Below are 16,774 nucleotides of genomic sequence, written 5' to 3'. Positions count from 1 at the left end.
AGTGGATTTTTGTTTGAAAGAGTGATGCTGCCGCAATGACGATTATTCTTAGAAATTGTGGAATTGATCGTGTCAAATTAAAAACACTTTTTATTCATATTTATTATATTCGAAATTTACACTTTTTATTTTACATGTTTAAGGTACTAATACTTTAAATGGTAATAATATTTTAAAGTGTTATTTTAAGATGTTTTATTTAGTAATGAAGTATCAAAATCACTCTGTATAGTACCTAAGCCGCTTAAATTCAACTTGAACTCAGGTTATCTATACAATGGTGATTAAAGCAACCTCTTGTTTTTGCCGCGGCCATGTTCGGCATAGCGGCACGCACCTCATCGTAGAGAGGTGTTCTGTGTTTGTCCGAATATCGAGGCCGCGCTGCGAGATGTCGGCGTCTGTGTTGCGACTCTGATGTTTTGACACTTGAATTGCTACGTTACATTTATATAAGTATTAGGTGATATCATTTAAAGCAGTTTACTTGCGGATGCTATAAAGTTTTTTTGTATTATTCAAATGAGTTCACAATAATACTTCTAATTATATAATACTTCTATTATTTCACAATAATATATTTTTCAGATAAACTAGGTAATGATTATTCGCAAAGATCGTGTGTTCACAGTTTGAGTGACGGAGGGGGATGAGGTTCCGCTATTTAATACGTAGCTCAAAGATCTTTACAGCATAAGCTTGCTGTAAAGATTAGAAGTTGACTCAGTGTATATAAAATATATTAAAATATTAGATTCAGAGTGCGGCTTCGACTGTGTTAAAACCTGTTTTGGGATAAAAAAAAAGTTGTTTTTAACACTCGGGAATATTATACCTTCTCAATAGTCAAATCATTTTTAGCTTTTTTTATTATTGCAGTGAATGATGAAACGAACATGCCTCTCAAATAATGATAAGCTATAAGACTATCCATAACCAACAGCAATACCATGAGTTAAATTACAAACTGTGTAGCAATCCACTGCGCTCGTCCCTCTGAGACATAAGAGAAGACATATTACATTGCAATGGCACCAACCCAGACAACCTCTCGAATACAAAAGACCTACCACCAGTAATAAAAATAATTTTGCCTCTTTATAATTTAGCACACATTTATATATTGCACAGCTATTTTATTCTAATAAAATCTATAAATGATTATCGCGATCAGTGAATCAAGATATAAATTCTATTAACAGTTGTATTACATGGTCATTGGTATAGTACAAGATGAAATAAAATGTATGTAAATATACATATGCTACAGTTTACACACATCTGCTTAGGAACTGAGGTAAAGCCAAATATATCCGTTATACAAAATTTACCTATGTGCTTCACCGTTACTAAAACTGAGAACATAACGCTGAAACTGGATTATTGCAAGGTAGGAAGAAATATTACATTTACATAATATACATTTTTTTTTGAATTACTTGATTTTATAAAAGAACTATAAAAATTAAAGTATTATAACATTCTTAAAATAATTATGATTTTTATACTGTTTAAATCTCACTTACGTCATCAGTTCTCTCAACTACAAATTTTCTGGAACTTCTTTACGGAAAATAAGATACAAAGTATCTTTTGTCTCGTTTTTTCCTTAATCGTTCTTTCTTTTCCTATCTCCTTACTGTAGGTATGTAAGTGGTTTAGAGATAAGACACCTTAAATAAATGTTTTGTGTAATGTTCTATATTTAATTTCGTGTATAATAAATAAATACAAAGTATCAAAACGTCTCAATCTCGCCACGCCGTAAAGGTGAGCTCGGCGCGGGCGCAGCGTGTGACGTGTCGCTTCTTACTACACTTCCCTTCCTTAGTGAACCGCGAACCACCGCGTAAGACGCACGCGTTTACTCATTGTCTAATTTGGTGAATAAATAGTGTTAACGAAAGCAAACTTTTTCGCTTTACAAGTTTGTTTCAAGGACAGTGTTGTTTTACAGGTCAAGTGGATTTCTTTTTGTTTGATTCCGGGATTGTTTAACTAAATTAGAAGGTAAGTTGTATTAAGTTATTCTTTTGCAGAATTCCGTGACCAAGTTTCATAATGAAACATTTTTGAACACTTTTAAGACCTTGGTTTGTGTGACCATATTCTGCGATTTTTTTAAGACTTTCACTCGAGCAAAAATAGAGGAATAGCCGATAAAAAGTTGAAGAGTGGTCACTCTCGCCACTTAATTACTAGATTATTACTCGACGTCTAATGTAGATGTTTGAAAGTCAAACAGCTAATGTCTTCGAGTTTTTTTTGCTAGACCATAATTGTTTAGCGAACGTCTGTGAAACATTTAAGAGAAAAACATTGAGGCCGGTATAGATTCACGGTTAGTGACCAGAAACTAACAGAAATATAGAAATTACAACACTGGTTTAGTAAACAGAGAAATGAATTTTATTATCTACCCTCAAATGTTTTGTTTCTTTGATTTTTTGCGCTACATTGCAAAAAATCTTTGTAAGTTGACTTGTAATAGTAAATTATGCTGCGTTATTTGCGTTTTATTTTCAAGACTTCTGTATATAAATGATTATTTCAAGTCGACATTCAAATTGCGGTTTTCGAATGCTACTCGGTAGTCTCGTTTGCTATTCTTGTAAATCTGTTTCCTTGTTGTAGTTACGATGTTTCGATACCCTCAAATATCATTATTTTGTTTCTTAATAGAAATACATACATTTATACTAATATTATAAAGAGTTTGTTTGTTTGTTCATAGGTTTGTAGGGCCTAATGTCTGGAACTATTGAACTGATTTTGAAAATTCTTTCACTAATAGGAAGCTACATTACTCCAGAGTGCTATAGGATATCACGAGAAAATATAAAGCGGGATTTTTGTCCCGGAAAAACTTATCACTCGGGTGGTCTTGCGGGCAAAAGCTAGTCTCATACAAAAAGTAAAATTTCACGAAGTAGATTTACTTTCTACAAACATTTAATGAGCTAGATTATCTGTAATCAAGATAACATGTTATTGACTATCTGTCGATATTCTTATCTGCGAATACATCTCTCTGTTTAAATTGCTTTATTTTGCGCATCATGATTATTTCATACTTGGATAGAGTATATAACTGAAAAGGGTAGGCCGCGGTGGAACTGCAATGTATTCATCGGTTGGTTCAGAAATGAATTATTTAACCACTTTTCAATACTACGGCAGGCAATGGCTTGACTGCCTCTGACATTGCTAAATCCGTGAGCGGCGGATGCTGCTCACTATCAGGACCGCTTACTCGTTTGCCTACTAAGGCAAGACTACCTTCGATGGTACATAATTACGTGTTAGGGAATACATTCAATTTAGTGACATCGAAATAAAAATAGATTTCAAAGTTTATAGCTGTTTTTGATATTATACTTTTCTCCTTACGTAAATTAGAATGTAAAAAACCTCGATAAAAAGCAAAAATTAGTTTCATTTTGATATCTTCGTGTAAACATAAGAAATCATTAAGTTATTAAGTCTGTAATTTTATTCTTTCTGGAAATTACTGGTAAAGTAGAACTGCGATTCACTGTATTTCCAACTTTATGTTATAGTTGAGAAAAGTTAAAATCGTGGGCAACACACGAGGATACTTACAAGTTTCAAGTTGAACATATTCTCTACTAGAATTAATTCATGGTTCCGCCTGTGCAGTACTTTTTACCCCAGTGCACTTTTTCTGAATAAAAAGTAGTTAACCAAGATTATGTGTGTCAACAGTCAACACCTCTGACTTATTTATAAATATGTGTGTATTATTTGTGAATTGTCGCTTGCTTTAACGGTGAAGGAAAACATCGTGAAGAAACTGCAAACCTAAGTTCTCTATAGGAATTTTGAGGGTGTGTGAAGCCTACCAATCCGCACTAGGCCAGCGTGGTGGACTAAGGCTTAATCCCTCTCAGTAGTGGAGGAGGCCCGAGCCCAGCAGTGGAACAGATAATACAGTGCTAATATTACCTATCTACTTTAAATGTGTGTAAAATGTATGCTAAATCAGTCTACGGGGTACAACATTTCTTTCGCATTTATATTAAAAACATGTTACTTCACTCACTCCAAGAATTTTCTTTACACACTCGTTAGAGAACAATTGTTCGACGCCTATGGCGGAAGTTTCCGACAATTTCTCTTCGAATTAGGAAGCATTTAAACAATTACCGTGTCCGATTCGGTTACAATGTTTGTTTTGTGTTTTTAATCGTTAATTACTTTTTATGATGCGTATCAACCGCATGTGTTTTTACGCATTATTTGATTTAAATATGTATTAAATGCTATGTTTACATAGGTTTAAGTGTGGATATGAGAAGTATATTATCTCGATATTATATGTTTATTTATTTGATAGAATTATTGTAATAATTACATGGTTGCATCGTTTTTACGGCATGCAAATTTATAGGTTATACATTGTAAAATAAATATAACATTTAAAACATATTGTAGGAATATTATCTTTATAATCTTATATATTTATTTATATTAATTAGGTTTTACAGTAGATTATATGTGAGTTTACACAGACGTAGTATAACGATGGTCATATTCTGATAAATTTCATGTAAGATTAACCTAATAATTGAATTGAGTGTTTTAATAATTATTTGTGTATATATTTTTGAATATTAAGTACTATTTTAAATTTCGTCAGTGGCGTAACCGCAGATTGGCCCTATATAAAAATTTGTTGGTGGTCCTTTAGAGTAGTACGGACTATTGGTAACCTGTTTAGTTTATTGTAAGTATGAGTCAAAAAGGGCCCCTAAACCTCGAGTCCGTATCACTGACTAGCTTTTGTCTGCGGCTCCACCTACGTAAAAAAGTTTTTCTGGGATAAAAGTAACACTCAAGAGCAATGTAGCTTCCAATTAGTAAAACTTTCAAAATCTATTTAGTAGTTTCCGAGCACGCTCAAACAAACTCTTCAGCTTTATATATTAGTATAGATACAGCTAGATACGCCCCTGAATTTAGTATACCTTGCTTTCTAATAAAACATCTTGATAGGCTTACACAGCAATCGTTTAGCTCTTAAACTATTGTACATAGACAAACGCCGAGGGTTGACCACAACCATAAACAAAGGCCTATTGTATGAACCTGTTTTCTCGTATGTTTAATTGCTTTTAATTTGATGTCGAAAGTCTTGTCTGTTTGATAGTGAGGACGTAATAGTTATGTAACTAGATAATGGCTTGTCTTGGGCTATTAACCTTTATAGCTTTGGAATGTAATTATTGACTTTTCTGAGATCCGCGGGATAAAATTAGTCTAGTATTTGGGGATAATGTTATCATACTGGTAAATAATGATTTGAAGCGGAAGTAGAGATAGCGGTATCAAGGTAGTACAAAATCAGCTTACAATTTTGATATTCATACGCTCACTGTTGGTCTCTACTAATGATAGGGCTATTTGTTCACCACGCAATTTTTTTTTAATTAATTAATTACATGTGTTTTAGTACCAATGAAGGCGCGGGCAAAAGCAATGTAACAATGTTAAGAATGATAAAATTATCAAATAAAAATGATAATTTAGGACCACTTACTATCTGTACCATTAAAACACTATAATTCTTAAACGTATCAATTTAAGACATTGTTAAAGTCGCTATTGCTTAACTATTACGCACTGCACCGACAACGTGTTTAATAGAATTTATTAATGGGGACATGAAGGTCGGTTTTAATGGGATTTAATTTGTTATGTTTAATTACCTTTTAATAGAGTCTTTTTTATTATGTTTTATTTTACAGCGATATTAGAATGATTGTTAGTTTGGTATTGTGATAAGATGATAATTAAAGATAATATTAATGAGATCATTTTCTTAAAGTAGATGAAGGATATAAGTTCGTTCAAAAGGTAGGTAGAGTCTATAAATATTTCCACATCATATATATTTGCAATAGTTAATTGATCATTATAATATATACATACATACATATTATATATCGTTGCATTTTTTCTAATATTGATTATTTTTTACTCTAAATACAAAAAGCTTAAACAATAAAAAATAAAGAAAGAAAAATTATGAAATTGTAATACACATAATATAATGATCGTTGCAATTTTTTTTATTGTTACTTATTTTTTACTTTAAATAAAAATAAAAGAAATAAAGAGGGAAGCATCACGAAATTCTATGACATGGGTTTCTTAACTTTTGTGAGAAAGTCCTAACCGCATTACCTTGACTTGCATTGTATGACATTTATTGGCATTTTATGACGCATTGTTTAAATGTAACTAATAAACAAACAGGTACTGAAGAATGTCGATTATCCACTTGTTTGTTTACATTCGGCAGTAATCAACAAAACATGTATCGGGTCACAATGAATTTTTGTTCTGTGGTAGCGATCGCACAAACAAAAGATTTCAACGAGCTACTTATATTAAAAAGATTTAAATGGGTTAATTGTTTTATTGCATATATTTTTATTTTGTTTAAAGTTAATTTAGTAATTGTTTTAAGTTCATGTAAATAAATATCTTAAAATGAATATGATATGCAAAAATATTTTGTGCTGCATATTCTAATCTAAATATTTGAAAATTACAAGTAGCATAAATAATTAAAAAAGCTCACGCAAATTGAACTTGGAACAAGCTACAAATATCTACGTGCCATCCACCCACATAAGTTATTTTAATTTATTTAAATATACGAAACACAGTTAATCGCTAACTTAGAAACTAGACTTAACCATTTACGTACAATATATGACAAAAAGTTTCACTTTTAAACTGGATAACTAAGCGGATCAATTTCGCGAATGTGATGTTCGAGCCGAGCGTGCACGAAAGCTGCCGAGCGAACACGAACCCACACTTTCATTGTGTGCTTGCGAAAATATTTTGTACTCTACCCATTGACTCTACCTGTATTTTTTATATCGGCACAGCATATTGACTCTGCACCTGATGGTAAGTAGAGTGGAGTCTAATAAAATGGCGACTGACTAGTTGATTACCCCTTGGCAGTTGACACAATTATGCCGGCCTGTTAGAACCGGATATAGATGCGCTGATCCCGATATGTAACTGTGAATTTATAGAATATAATAACGCTTTTGTAGTATAATGTATGTAGTGTTAGGCCACTATAAGACGTAGCTTGTATCTTGCGGCTAGTTTCTTGAGGCAAGTCTCGTCTTAACGCAGACAAGAATTACCTCACCAATGACTCCAAGCGGGCTCCTTTTTATGTCCTTTCCAGAATTCGTACCGAAGCGAGATAATTGCTCCGTCTAATCAACTCTATAACAGTGGTGAAGTGTCCATATAACCCGATTCCTTCCGGATTACCTTTATGTAGATTCTAATTATCATCAATTGATTTGTAGATTGATAGATGTGAAGGAAGACATCGTGAGGAAACCTGCACATCCGAGAAGTTCTCTATAGGAATTTCGAAGGTGTGTGAAGTCTACCAACCCGCACTGGGCCAGCGTGGTGGACTAAGGCCTAATCCCTCTCAGTAGTAGAGGAGGCCCGTGCTCAGCAGTGGGCTATATAATACAGGGCTGATATTATTATTATCTTTTTTTCCCTTTCGGAAAATCTGACCTTTCGCCACTGCTTTGTAATAAGTGATTAACGCGAGCACTCTATAAGTTTGATATATCAACTATTAAAGTTGGTAGTTGTTTATTTGTTCTCTATCTTAATACTGATTGCGATTGCCTTCAGAGAATGTTTTTATCAGGTCTTGTTACCCATTAAAAGTGTAAAAAGGCTTATAAAGATAATGGTACAAAAATATTTATTCTGGTCAGCTTCGAATGTTTGTTAAATAAAAACGAATAGATAAACGACCAAGACCACGCATCGACATAAATCCACATTCTTTGTGTATTTTTTGGACTATCCTTTCTATAATTATTCAGCAAACTGAACTCTACCATTCTTAAATTACGACACGAAATCGTTTGACTTATATGAAAGACTTTTCTCTATTTTGGCCTCTTCTAAAGAATTCGAAAATGTTATTTTGTACTCTACGGGACGTGGTTAAGGTGCAATTTCGTTTGACATCTCTGTGGTGTCGAGTACATAAATAAAACCACTTGTTACTTGTATTGGCTTTTATGCCATTAACGGAACAATACATTTTAGTTGCTTGTACAAAAATACTTAAAGGAATGCATCTTTGTGGAGTGAAAACATACATTAAGAAACTCTACAAAAATATATTTACACATACATTTATGCCTTTTATCCCTGAAGTGGTAAACAGAGGTACAATAAATGCACCCACTTTTCGCCTTATTATGCCGTCCCATGATGTGATAAAGAGCGAGCCTATCGCCATATCTTCCAGACTCCGCGTTCTAATACTGAACAATGCCTAACCCAGGATTCGAACTCCAGAATTCAGAGCGAAACCACACACGCAATACGCCGCGCCATCGAGACAGTAAAAAATATATTTTCAATAAGACGCTGTGATCTCTTTCTGCGTAGATCGGACCGTCAACAGCTAAAAAATAAAAATAGTATAATTGTAAAATGTACGTAGATATTGTATCTGACTTGCGGACGACCAACACCTCAGTCCACGCCGTGACCATGAATGCAGTCTTCAAAACATCGGCAGAAAATAATAATACAAAAATCAAAACAAAACTAAACTAGATTTATTTCAAACTCAATGAATTTACAGTAAGTAGTTAAATATTTAAAATATGTGCTAGTGTTTACTACGCTTGACATACTAAAACAGGTTTGACAATGACATCTCCGCTAGGTATTCGAAGAAAGCGCTCTTCACAATTTAGGGAGTGGCTTGCATTGTTGATGTCCTTCCGACATTTCACTTGCGATTGTCGTTGACTTGTCGCCTTGTAACTGCACAGGACCTATTATAGTACTGATGGCTTTAGCCTAGATACAGCGGTTGTTTGGGATTGTATTTAAGGATGGGATAATATTCTTTACAAGATATTGTGTAGAACGAAGCGCAATGAATCTCACGGAAAACCACACTGATTTTTATTAGGACTGTAGATCGAGAATAGGCCGGTCGCACTACCCTCGACTTCTTTATAAATATTTCTATACTACATTATGAATTATAGGTACGTATATACTAGTATTTACAATTTATGTATGTATCGGTTGACGGATCAAATACTGACTTTTTTCGGGGAAAAAAAAAGCGTAACGCTATCATCACTTAGGGAACGGTTATGTTGGTTTCACTGGTCTTACGGCTTAATGCCGATATTCGGGAGTATTGCATCTTCCGAGCAATTCACTGGTCTTACAGTTCAAAGCCTATATTCGGGAACATTGCATCTTCCGAGCAAGCATTGGATGGAGTCCAATCCCCTGTGTACCGTACATCGCGTACCAACTAAAACCCGCGGCGGCCTTCTTCGAAAAGGACGGTCCCGGGGTATCCTGCTTGTACTGTACAAACAGATTTTTTAGTACTGAATATAGAATGCAGGTTCAAATACATTCAGGTACTACAAAACTACTTTAGAATGAACTCCCTGCATCAGTGTTTCCCGAGCGCTATTACTTGTCCTTTAAACGAGGTTTAAAAAGAATGCTCACCTCCCTTTAGGCAATGTCTTGGCTGTACCTCTGGTATTGCTTTAGTCCATGAGCGGCGGATGCTTGCCATCAGACGGACCGCTTGTCCGTTTGCCTATTAAGGCAATAAAAAAGTATTTACCGGGACGGTTGTCTATTTCTGCCGCGAAGCAGCAGTGTATAGTCACTGGTGTGTTCCGGTTAGAAGGACATTGTAGCCAGCGTAATTACTGGATATAATAAGACTCATCACATGTCTCAGGATGGCGTGCGCAGTGGAATACCAAACAATACTTTGTAATTCAAGGTGTTGGATGGTGTTTCTACTGTTTATCAACAGGCAAACGGCAAGCTCGTCTCTTCATTTCAAGCACGTAAAAAAATAAAATCTGCGTCAGGTCATACAAATCCAAATCATTCACGCTTGATTGACTCAGAGTCCAAATATACAAGCCCTTGTGTTTATAATAGTGGTTCAAAGTTTATCAGTGATACTCTTAAATATCTTTTTCCAGATGCCTATCTGATTATATAACGTTACATAACAGTTAATAACCGTCGTGTGTGACAGGAAGATCCATTGTCTGCGAAACACCTTGAAAGCAAATTGCATGTACAAAGAAATACGTCGATATCGCATGCTTATATAATCGCCTTGTGGTTTAGTTGTTAACTGTGAAGTTACAGGTTTAATTCCCAAAAGAATGATGATCAAAATCAGTATTTTGTGGTATTTAAATATTCGCGTCGGTTACATTTGGTTTTACCACGGAGTCATAAATATGTATGAATTTTTGAATTAAAAGAACTGATTATGGTTTAAATTTTAATCTTAAGATATAGAAGTAGGTGTTTAATATTAATAATGATATCAGTCCTGTATTATACACTGTCCCACTGCTGGGCACATGCCTCCTCTACTACGGAGAGGACTTAGGCCTTAGTTCACCACGCTGCTTTGATGCGGATTGACAGGTCTCAGATACCCTTAAAATTCTTAAAGAGAACTACTCTGGTATGCATGTTTCCTCATGAAACTTTAGAAAAACCAAAGGTGCGTGCCCTTGGCTTTTGAATCTGCAGATATTGGTCTCGATAGTTCCTTTTCTAACTAGGCTATCGCTGCATAAACATAGGTGCTTGATTAACCACATTTACTGCATATGTAAGCATAACATACAATCAGGTTTCAGAATATTAATACCAAAAAAGTGTTTTGATTTCGATTAAAATTATCGCCCTATTTAAGACCGGTGTTATGTCCATTTAACGCGGCGTTAGCTAATTTGGTTGTGGAACGGACTGCCGAGACGAATGTCCGCAGGTTCAAATCCCAAGAGCACACACCTTTGACTTTTATAAAATCAATTGTGTGTATTCTTTGTGAATCATCGCTTGCTTTACCGGTGAAGAAAAATATCGTGGGGAAACCTGCATACCTAAAAAGCTTTCTATAGGAATTTTGAGGGTGTGTGAAGTCTACCAATCCGCACTAAGCCAGCATGGTAGACTAATCGCTAATCCCTCTCAATAGTAGAGGAGGCCCGTGCAGCAATGAGACAGTATATAATACAGGGCTGATATTATTATGTTCATTATAGTATTTTTGTACATAACACTCTTGTAGAATATTTCTGTATACGATTCCCAGAACTCGTAATTACAAAAGTATCTTGAAAACGTGACGTAATTACTTCGAGAACATGACATATTACGTATTGAAAAATGCGGTTAACATTTTGTAAGTTATGCCTACTTTAGTTAACAGTTATAATTTCGCTTACAGTAATTCCTATAATCAACGTGTTTACGCATTGCTAATGGCGGAGATGGTAATATTAACATTAATAAGATGATTTGTATGCCTTATTCATTATAACTAATGAATTGAAGGAATAAAATTTTGAATTTATTTAATTAAAATGTATTCGAAATATGATGAAAGCAAAACCGCTCGATTAATTTTTGTTGGTGGTATGATGTGTTCTATATCCGCTCGGATGGCGACCAAAGTACAGAAGAAACCCGCCATAGTGGCCTACGTAAGTGTCTCGTGATGCGGGATCAGCCTGTATATATTCGGTTTCAACAGGCCGGCATAATTGAGTCGACTGTCGAAGGGTAATCATCTCTCGTCAGTCGATATTCTGTTGGACTCCACTTACTATCAGGTGCAGTAGGGCAAAATAAATATTGTTTCAAAATAAAAAAAAAGGAATTTACCAATACCCTTTCAGCCATGTAGCTTTGTTTTTATTTCCCCGAGTTCAGAGATAAACAATAAACATACCTAATAAAATAAGTATTGTAGCATTTTATTTTCTACTAGCTTCCGCTCGCAGCTTCGCCCGCGTGGATTTCGGACTTCAAAAATGGAGCCGGTCGCGAACGTTCGAGAATGTTCGTTTTACGAAGCTACTCGCTAGGTGATTCGCTAGCCTCTAGGTGCCAAGCAAGCCGCCTGCCTGTGTGTTCGCGACCTTATATATATACAAAAATAATCCTTATAGCATGATTCAGTATTCACGCATGATGGCTTATTATTAGCGTATTTCATGTATAACTTTGGTGTTTCTATACCGATTTCTATGATTCTTTATTATGGAATATTTAATAATGTTAACTTTTTAATTAGGGATGACTGAGAGTGTTATAAACGTAAGAGTAGACAAATATAATGAGAAAGCTTCGAACTGCTAAGCTATCAGGAGTTACACGTGTTATTGTGAGTCAACCATAAAAGATAGACATATGCTGTCGTGGGATATTTTTTACATAATTTTAAGGAGAACATTTCCGTCATATATGATTTCTGTGTAGCTTTAACCATTAAGGTTGCACACGCGACGGAAGCTTAAAAAATGGAGTAACCTCTCCCGTTTTCCCAACATTTCCCTTCACTGCTCTGCTCCTATTAATTGTAGCGTGATGAAAAGTATACTATAACCAGCACAGGAGTATGACAAATAATTGTACCAAGTTTCGTTAAAATCCGTCGAGTAGTTTTTGTTTCTATAACGGTTATACAGACAGACAGACAGACAGACAGACAGACAGACAAAAATTTTACTAATTGCATTTTTGGCATCAGTATCGATCCCTAATCACCCCCTGATAGTTATTTTGGAAATATATTTTATGTACAGAATTGACCTCTCTACAGATTTATTATAAGTATAGAAGATAGATTTCGTAAAGGAACGAAACATCCCTTTGTTAAAAATAGGAAAGGTCAACTAATTTGTAAACAATACATATCTATAGCGTAAAATAAAGAGTCATCTATCTGTGTATTTGATCAAATAGGTTTTTATTATCTACGAATCCTTGACGTTGCAAAATAATGATAAAGTATAACGCAACTGAACATTATTTCTGAATCAATGAACAGATCGTCTCCACGTATCTAGTAATTGTGTTGTGTAAGTCGTTATCTAATATATAGCATACGTAATGCTATCCAATGTCTGCGTCTATTTGTGGCGAGTGACCAACTCGTAAGAGAACTATAAACTGGTTAAAATAATGACGGTTCCGAGCAGCTACCTTAGTGCAACAAGATACCTTGGGGCCATCCCGTATGCGCCGAAGAAGGCCACTGGAAGTTTTAGTTGGTATGCCGGTGTAGCGTATACAGGGGTTAGGGACTCGGTCCAATGCTCGCTCGGATGATAATATGCTTCTGAGTGACGACATTGGGCCGTAAGACTGCAGTGTTCAAAACTCCGAGAGAATCTAAGAATATAAAAACCGCGAAAAAACTAAAAAATAGTTTTATTTTAATGGCAATTTACACGTCAATATACAAATTAAAAAACATAAGTTTTTTTAATAAACCAATTTGCTTGCATTTCATTTAAATTCCTACAATTTAATATTATATTATGTAGTAAAAAATATCAAGATTAAAACATTCCATTCTCATTCAATTAACATATAAATGTTACGTAACAAAGAAATGTATCAGTCACTGCTTTCATATCCACCTCAATAACACAAGATCCGTCGCGCACATGCAATATCAATTTCCTGTTTTATATAAAAACTGCTAAATTGTTTCGAAACATAATGAATTCGTAACTGTGAATGAAACAGTTGTCGGTTATTATAAAGTCAGTAGATTAAAATTTTCTAGCAAATTAGTATAGGTATTTTTAACTAATTTATACTGGTACCTTTTGCTTGCGGTTCCGTCCGCGTGAATAAGTTTTTCCGGGATAAAAATAACCTATAGATATAGAACTCAGGAGTAATGTAGCTTATTAGTGAAAAAAAAATCATAATTGGTATAGTAATTTCTGAGATTAGCGCGTTTAAACAAACAAACTCTTCATCTTTATATATTAGTATAGATTAACAATAAATTGATTACTGTTGTAAATGAGAATGGAAAGAGGGTGCTAAGCCAAACAATGATCTTATGGGTATAATATATATTTTATATCCCCAGCGATAAACACTTATGGCTCATATTTAGTCCTGCAGGAATTAAATTCTTAAATTCATTTTGAATAAATTTCAATTCATTGATATTTTATCTGTGCACGTATTACAAATAATGTACCTGTTCAAAAAGTTCCACAAAAACAAACTTTATTTGAATTAACAATACTGGCACACATATTTTTTTTCGCAATCCCATTTCCAAATTCAAATAGGCAGGTAGCTCACGATTAATACTTTAGATTTGTTCGCAAACCCGCATCAAGACCACATCCGGTGTATTCACCTGCGTTGCGAATACGGCTTCGGGGGAAGCCATTTTGAATGTCAGTGATTTTAATTAACGATAGGGTACATAAATAGTCATGTTTATATAACCATCAGGGCGAAAATAAATGTAAGCAAGTCTAACTACTTTTTAATTTTGTATATGTGTTGTATCGGAGAAATTAATAGATGTAAACAAAAGTTATATTGTACTAGGTCTTGATTGCGACATCCCCCGCGTGAATAGTTTGTCCGGGACAAAAAAAAGTAGCCTATAGCACTCGGCAGTAATGTAGGTTCCTAATAGTGAATAAAATATCAGCATCGGTTTAGTAGTTCCTGAGATTTATATATTCAAACAAACTCTTTAGCTTTATAGTATAGATTTGATACGGTATTCTCTGCTTTTATTTTTTTCTTGAACTTGGTATAGTAAAATTTTTAAAATAGGTATGATACAAAAAAAATGTTGGCAATACGAGTGGCTATTTTAGACTAAATAATAAGGAAATGTCGATAATCTATTTAGCCCTCGTGATAAGAAGCATGGCTCGAAATTTTTAGAAACATCTTATTAATACTTAATATAATAATTCATACTTGAAATTCCCTCAGAATTTCTTATCAATTATATTTATTTATCTAATAAAAAAACACAGGTAACTTTAAAGAGAACAATCCAATTTCTGATCTCGTAAACATTACATTGCGAAGTATTATTTAAATTATTTTATTTTGTCTCTATTTATTTCACGTACAAAGTCTGTTTCAAAAACACCGCAATCACGTGACACTATCTAATTACAAACAATCCACGCACACTTCATTAAATTAATTTAGTTGCAATCGCCTCACGCACTTTCTCGTTCATTAGTTGAAGATTTATCACTGCGTTGGTGGTTGGAAAGTGGACGTATGTTACATAATAGCGTAATCGTTATTGTAAATGTTCGATTTGTAAGGCGTTTTGGTTTCGAGCACTTTCGTCAAAGTACTTGCAAATTAAAACACGAGCAGATTTTATTTTTAGCTTTAGATTCACTTTAAAAACATGTCAATAACAGTACGCATTACATACATATTTGCATGCCTTTAAAGTTTTCTTATGTATTTTTTATTCTAGCAACATTTTTTTATCTATCTTGGTATTTAAAAAAATATTCTCAGGTAGAATAAGTAACTCGAACAGTGTATAAAATAATTATACTTTATAACTCGAATACTGCATAAAAAAAGTCAATAATCTTAGTAACACAGCGATCAAAGAAAAAACGGGTTCGATTCCCAGCACTAAACAAATTTCATTTTCTGTTTGTTAAAAAAGTCGGAGAAGAGCCATTCCCTATAACTTTAGTGTCTGTGAGGTCTAAACATTATTTATAACAACTAATAAACTTGATTCAATGGTATACAATGGTAGTTTTCATCTGATCTGGCTGTCGCGGTAAATATAGAATGGCGCCTCGGGCCGTGCCGACTCGCGAGGAATCCATGCAGTTCAATTACAGTGTAAATTGTGGTAAAAACTGTAATAACTTTCGTAGAACCATGCACATGACTTGTAGAATATTGAACAAAAAATGTTATTTTATGAGAACGCCATCTTTAAAAAAAATTGTTGCACCGTTGTTTTGAAGGTTCCCAAAGTATTTATTTGCTACGCCACCCTATTACCTAAAATATTTATGCCCATGCTCCTTTCGCTTAGATGAATGAAAGGGGAGCCGGGGGATTCACCAAGTATCCTAATTAATATTAAAAATCGTCAGTTGAAAGGCTATTGACATGTACGATATTTTTTTGCGACACTAACTTTTTTACATATTTAAAATCAGCTCGTTTTCCTATGTTTTTTTGAATCTAGTTAAATCTTTTGAAAATAAAAATCAATTAAGCCTTTAACCGTCGATATTTTTTTTTGTTTGGTTACACTTTCACGCATTAATTACTCAACCGATTATGACAAAATTTGTATACACGTTGTCAGGGGTAGGTAATAGGTGTATAAAAGAACGCAAGGTACATTTCACGCATAAAAAGCCATGAAAAGTAATGTTTTAAAGTTTACTTATAGCTTAGACTAGACTTAAATACTATATTTCGGCCCTTAAATAACAACCAGATAACAGTTGATTAGACATATCAATAAAAACTCCAATCTTAATTTTAAATCCGAACCCAAAAATACACCAATAAATAAGTCATTTGAATTTACACAATCAATCGAAAAAGGGTAAAAGGGATTATTTCATATTACTCACAGTCATTCCGAAAGACAAACATCAATGACACCCATTCATAATACAGATCTAACCAACTCTGTGAACAACATCTGAAGAGTTTTATACGGACAATACTTTGCAAACTAAAAAAAAATAATTAAAAACTTGTTCACAAACATAGGAAAAATCTAAGATTGCCTGTTCTCTATTACAATTAGCATAAATTCCTAGAAACAACTTTTCTTCATGACGTAATTGACCTTCGTTTGACTCAGCGTTAT

The 16,774-nt window shown here is 34.1% G+C and overlaps 1 protein-coding gene across 4 annotated transcripts in view; it reads left to right on the top strand.

Moving 5' to 3' along the window:
* Positions 1-1,814: 1,814 nt before the first annotated feature.
* LOC115455655 (trichohyalin) overlaps positions 1,815-16,774 on the top strand; it is a 102,735-nt gene continuing 87,775 nt past the window's right edge. For 3 of the 4 annotated variants that reach the window (XM_037436733.1, XM_030184308.2, XM_030184309.2), the window contains exon 1: positions 1,815-2,010. The gene's annotated coding sequence lies outside the window, so the exon portion shown is untranslated. The remainder of the gene's footprint in view (positions 2,011-16,774) is intronic. The other variant, XM_030184310.2, reaches the window with a different exon arrangement.

Source organism: Manduca sexta, chromosome 9, assembly GCF_014839805.1.
Source record: "Manduca sexta isolate Smith_Timp_Sample1 chromosome 9, JHU_Msex_v1.0, whole genome shotgun sequence".
Taxonomy (NCBI): Eukaryota; Metazoa; Arthropoda; class Insecta; order Lepidoptera; family Sphingidae; genus Manduca; species Manduca sexta.
The sequence above is the reverse complement of the archived record's forward strand: the minus strand, read 5'-3'. Positions and strand labels throughout refer to the sequence as shown.